A 6,466-nucleotide genomic window follows, 5' to 3' on the forward strand; every position below is an offset into this window, starting at 1 on the left:
TTATCCTGGATAAACGGATTAGCTGTTCTGGATTCTCAGGATGCAAGATACTGCCCGAGCAACCTGATTTTTTGACCACCAGCCAATGCCTCCAAATTCTAAACAAACCAATATAATCTTTAGTGGTTGTGTTAGATTTAGATACATAAACAGACTAACAACTTTATCGAAATAATTTTGTAAGTTAAACATTGAACTGAATGGTCTCAACGTTTAAAAACATGCATAAAACAATGCACTGCACACCTAATTTGCTCACAGATTTTGTGTGATTTGCAAAATTCCAAAGTGCACCCACTATAATCATCACAAATCATAAACTTCACAGAGATAATCTGCATGTTTGGAGGAAGGACAAAACGTGCAGCTGCGTATTTCTCTGACTGCACTTTTGTCTCCACATGAAAGACATTTCCCATGGTGAAAAGGCGCTTCCCTAAACACCTCGAAAATGGTTTGTGTACGTTTCCCAGTCCAACTTCAGTCTTAAGTCATTTCTTGACAACTGAAATGAGGTACGAAATTGCAGTGAGAAATGGTATATGAATTTATTTAGTGAACATCCACGAGACCATGACTTTGTGGTTATTACTAATATTCCTACTTTTTCTCTGACGTTCCTTGAGAAGTCCAGTTTGTCAACTGCTTACCAAAAAGTACAACTGAGCCAAAACCAAGATCTTTCACTGTTGTGATTGTCATCTTTTTACACAAGCACCAACATATGTTGCCCATTAGTGCTTAATTTGTGCTGTAGTTTTCTGGGAATCAGCACTGGCATTTATTTTGTGAAACCAGCACATATTTAAGGCATTTCACCACATGGTGGTACCGTTAGTCTATTGTTGTAAAGAAAAAACACAAAGCAAAATATTTAAACTATTAAATATAGGACTAAAAATAACAATACCAGTGTGCTCAGGCCGTTCTTATACCATTGGGTCAGCTAGTATAGTCCAAATTGTAACATTTGTAGAACTGTAATGGCAAGTAGGTGTCACTGGTATTCGACAGTGCTGGCGGGGAAGCAGCAGTAGCATCCTGAGAAATATATTTGGCCCTGTCATTTATTATTTTAAAAATTAAACACTGCTCGGTATATGAATATCTTGCAGTCTAGTGGTGGAATTTTATCATTGCTCTCCAGCCATTAATTCATACGGGTTTAGAAGGGTATTCCAGTGAAATGTAGTACACCTAAATAATGCACAGAAAATTACAAAATGTATTGCAAGTCTATCCACCACATAAGTGACAATGTCAAAAGAAAACTGTTGAAATGTCAACATAGGTCATTACTAATCTCCTGTATGTAACCCCTTCTTTCAGAATAAAGATGCCGGAAGAAAAAAGAACAATCATGAAATTACACAGAGAACAACTGCAAGCAACTGGCGTTGCTCCCCATGGTGTGCTTTCTTGTGGGATGTTTAACACCACAGCAAATTAGCATGTGCTAAAGATTAGTGAATGAAAAGAACGATTTCTGCAAGGCGGTCACAGTATGTTGAAAAGAAGCAAATGCCGTTCAGTTTCTACGATTTACAAAAGCAAACATTTGTGAGTGAACACTTACTATATTTGAAGTGTCAACAAAGGAACAATGGAGAGCAGTTTAGGCCATGCCACCTACCCAGCCATTCATGTAGGGAAGATACGTTTGATTTCGAGAGGAATGTTTACTCCAGCAGCTACTGAGCAGATTTCAACATCTAAGCGCGCCATAATATTTTTAAAAAAAAGATCTCCATTATATCTAAAAACAAAATAAACCTCTTTTATTGCTCTGGTAACTGGACCTGTTAATTAGTAAAGTGTTAGATATTCAAATAACTGTTTGACATGAGATGGCTCAATGAATTACAGACTCACTCCCAATATATGTATACACCCAAATGAAACTAAATCAAATCCTAGCAGAACAGACTGAGGGCCTGATTTAGGTGTTGGAAGTGTTACCGCCAAACTGCCGGCATTGCGGACCCGAGAAGACCGTCTAGTCGATGGTGTTCCACCCCGGTATTTAGATGTTACAGTCCTGCAGGAGGTGTACTGATGGCTGTTTGCTGACGTAGGGAAGACATCATAGGACACAATAGACATCGGACAATGGCAGTGGCTGTCAAATACAGGTAGGTCACACACACACTGTGCCTTTGCCATAGGTGTCCTCCTGCATCACACACGACATAACACACCACATAAGCACTGGTATCCATTGCAATTCCATCACAACACAACATGTACATGCCGCAAACATACACTGCCATACATCCATGACACAACATACACACACTATTGATGCTGCACCCACATGACACAACTACAACAACCAACACAACCAGACATTCATCTGCACAAAGTCACTCACACATCACAACAATGACCGCCACACAGCAACACTCACCTGAATGTTGCATGCAGCAACACAACACACTACACAACATACACAACCACATCAGTGCCATATGCAAGAGGCACACATACTGACACAAGCACGGCACCCGCTACACCTCCCTCCACCTCAACAAGCCAATCGCATTGCACACACACTTACATGTGCTGATTTGCACGCACAACAAGACAAGTACAGGTCCCCTTGCAATGTGCATACGTGGACACAGTTGACAAATGTGATCATACCATCATTGCGGTGGCAGCATTCATTCTCAATGAATACTGACACCAAAATGACATTTGTGTATGTGTGCAATATGTGCTGTGTACCAGTGTGTACCCACCCATGTCTGTCCCACTTGTGTCCCCGGCATATGCATGTTACAGGTACTCTAAAAGAATTACTGTGACATGTATCGTCTTCAGTGGTTCCGAGTTCATGTGCAGTGACCCCCCCAACGTCCACAGCCAGTGCGGGTCCCCTACCTTCATGTCCAGCGACGGAGGGGGTCATGTTTTCTCAGTGGTCCATTGGCAGCAGCGACAGGAGGTGTTGTCCAGTTACATCCAATCGAAAACACAAATGGAATTAGGAAAAAAGGTGAGTTTTTCCCTCCTATTCCCCCCCAATCTGCCAAATCCGAATTGGAGGTCGGACCACCATATTTTGCTTGGTGGTACGGCTCATCCAAACCTGCATGGCAGTAAGTGTGGATGGAGACCCGCTGCCAGCCACTCTTTCCTATAGCCCCGTTGCGGCGAATGGAAATCCTTGGCTGAGTCGGCTGGGCTTGGGTGGGTTATCATCCATGGGACTTCCAACAGCTAAATCGGGCGGATCGCCAAGCCGGCGGACGGGGTTTCCACCGAAAAAGTGAAGGCCAACCAATTACCTCCAACATCTAAATTAGGCCTTTAGTATTTCAATCTTTCCAAGCTGATACAATGCCCCCAATTCATTAAGACAAACATATGTTCATGGCAAACAATGGCTTCAGTTACACTTGTCAGGCAGGCGTAATTATCTTTGTTACTGTGGAGTACTCTGCCACAATTCCAGATTAATTTGCAGTAGTACACGCAAAAGAGTGCGTGGGGGGGCAGATCAAGGTGTGGGTTGTGTTAAGTTTGTGACTGACTACACACTGTGAGTTTATTGCACTCACCAACTCTGATCAAATCTGTTTTCACCCTAGAAACGCAGCAAAGTGCTGGCTTAAACAAATCCCCTTTCATTGTGTTACGGGTAAGAAATAACCTCCAAACTTAGAGAGGGCGTAGAGCAAGGGGTTTCTCCATATGCAAAAAAAAATTCCCGATGAAGAGAAAAAAAAAGTAAATAAATGTGTAGTTGCACATCGGACTACATTTCCCAAAAGAGGGACTGTACATTATGTACAACTACACAACAGAGAAATGGGAGCACCAGGGGTATGTTACTTACAGTTCCCAGTAGTAGGCTTGAAAAGATCCACCTGATGCAGCTATCTAAGCATACTAATGGGAATGTCTGTGAATTCGTTTCTCACCCAAGGACAGTAGGAGAGGTTCCAAAAACTAGTTTCCACATATCCTCCCACTAACAGAATTCTTCTCAACAAAAATACGGAAGCTGAAATGTTACTGATGCCCATATTCAATAGTATATCCTGCAGTGCCATTAAGGATAATAAGAAGAGATCTCACCCACCAAATAGTGGGATGCTGTATCATAGGTGCATCTTCTCGCCTGGGTAGGACAATGCCACCCTGGGGAGCTCGACCGATTCCGTATATGATTCTCTGGACTATAATAGGGGTCCAGTTGAAGCCAAAAATGGTTATGGGAATACCATAAATTATTTTGTTCAGCGGCTCCCATACCATGATGTGAAAAATGAAAATCCAATAATTCTTGCATCTCTCATCTGTCAACATGTTTCAGCCGAATTCCGAACTGCCCAATGGGTCACTAAGCCTTCTTCAGGGCTTTTTCATGTTTGTGAATTCCCAAAAGTAGTAACTCTGCACCCATTTGTAGAAGTAGTACTATGGTGCAACTATAATACTTTATTTTTTTATTATCAGGCCCACTGAATACCATGGAGTTACACGACAGTAACACTTGGCAATCACACTGCTAAGAAATACAGAGAATGCAGTGGCAAAGGCATTACAAATTCAAGTGTTAGTCATTCAGAAATTGTTACAAGATGCAGCTACAGATAACTCTGCATCTGCCATTTAGACCCTCGTTAAGAGTGGCTCGTCAATTCTGACGGGCCTCTTAAGGGCAGTACAGGCCCATCGGAATGATAAAGTCCACGTGAAAAAAAAACACACCTGCCTTGTTTGCCACAGAGCGTTCAGCAGTTTAAAACAGATTAGAACATTTGAACGTTGGCAGCTCCATTGAAAACAATGGAGTGCTGCAGGCTTTTACTGGCCGGTAAAAGCCCGCAGCGCCAACATTCCAATGTTCGCTTTGTTCACAGCAACAGCTGTGAACAAAGCCTCACGGAGCCCGAGGGGATTTTAATCCCTTCGGGCTCCGTGAGCAATTTGTTTTATTTAATAGAACATTCTGCCCTGAGTGGCAGAATGTTCTAATAGCCTTAGAACCCGCCGTAGCAGGCTCTACCGGCTATTAAAGGCCCTTTCCCTTGTTAAATGCCCTCGCCTTCGGCTCATTCATTTAACGCGGGAGCGGGCCTTTGATAGCCGGTAGAGCACGCTACGGCGGGTTCTAAGGCTATATTAAAACTCTGTGAAGAACCTCTGGGAGGAAAGAAGAATTCCTGATTTACTCCGAATCGCCAGTTTTCTAGCAAAACTTCCGGTTCACTCCAAATATCTTTTAACTCTCCACCTCTGAAATTATCTGAACCCACTATAATCTTCATCTATCCCTACTCTGGTGCCAACCTTTAATCATTTTTTTTAAATATCCCGTCTTCATCTTGTGGATCTGGTCCAAGGTTTTGTAACCGTAGATTTTTTGCATGTTTCGGCCTTTTTGCTTCTAAATAGTGTACCACCTATTTCCGAAGTTGCACCCATATGATTATTCTGTGAATAGTCAAATATTGAACAAAGGTGACAAAGCTCTGACTTCTACTGTTACATTCATTTTAAAAAACTAGCTCTATATTTTTTGTAAACTAAACTAGCATGGCATTTATTTTAACATTATATACAATGTTTACATGCATATGCATTTCATATTTATAAAATGCAAAAAATATATTTGTCATAGACTATTATGCTTATTAGCCAAATGAAAGAAAAGCAATAACACTGTGCAAGTAATATATTCATCAATAATAGCATTTCACAAACTAATATTGTTGTTTTGTATCAATATGTGGACGTTATATCAGCTGTGCAATGATCTACCAGTTTTTGAGAGGTGATGAAAGTGTTAAAGCTGTTGTGTAAGCGCTAGGTTTTGTATGTACTCAATTACGAAAGTGAGAGTTACAGGTCTGTAAAGTATATTTGAGAAAAACACTTTGAATGAAAACAGACTAAAGAATTTGTAAAACTTGGCATGGAATTTCAAGAACGTGTTTTGTAGTTTCCATCTTGCCTTTCATGAATGACTGATTCCACTTTGACAGGCTTCGATACAGAACGTGCTTATGGAATGCTTCTGTTGTATCAACCAAATAAAATATTAACAGCAATAAATCTGATGTCTGCAAGTTTATATTGTTCTGAATATTACCAAAGTTGTCCTGATTATTTCCAATTGATTTTATTCACGATTATATTTCTAAATCCCAATGTACCAAATCTTTTTATGGATGTGCTCGATTTTGTCCCAGCACAATCTGACATGGCACCGTTTTCTCTCCTCTCGAACACATTCTTTGCCTAATATTTCATATACATGAAATTGAACCGCACATAAATGGACAGTGAACGTCACCCTATTCAGAATGCAACGTGTCTATCTGTAGACAAATTAAAGAAATGCAGTTTTTGCCTAGAAATGTATTAGATTCAGGCTTAGGCCTCTCTTTGGCATACAAGAGAACTTGGAGGTCACACCAAGATCTTGCCCACAAAGACTCACTTTCGCCGGAGA

The 6,466-nt window shown here is 41.0% G+C and overlaps 1 protein-coding gene across 2 annotated transcripts in view; it reads left to right on the top strand.

Moving 5' to 3' along the window:
* The window catches only part of LOC138300747 (uncharacterized), a 903,291-nt gene extending 897,225 nt beyond the window's left edge, over window positions 1-6,066 (top strand). For both annotated transcript variants that reach the window (XM_069240498.1, XM_069240497.1), the window contains exon 8: window positions 1,330-6,066. The gene's annotated coding sequence lies outside the window, so the exon portion shown is untranslated. The remainder of the gene's footprint in view (window positions 1-1,329) is intronic.
* Window positions 6,067-6,466: the final 400 nt, after the last annotated feature.

This window comes from Pleurodeles waltl, chromosome 6 (genome assembly GCF_031143425.1).
Source record: "Pleurodeles waltl isolate 20211129_DDA chromosome 6, aPleWal1.hap1.20221129, whole genome shotgun sequence".
Taxonomy (NCBI): Eukaryota; Metazoa; Chordata; class Amphibia; order Caudata; family Salamandridae; genus Pleurodeles; species Pleurodeles waltl.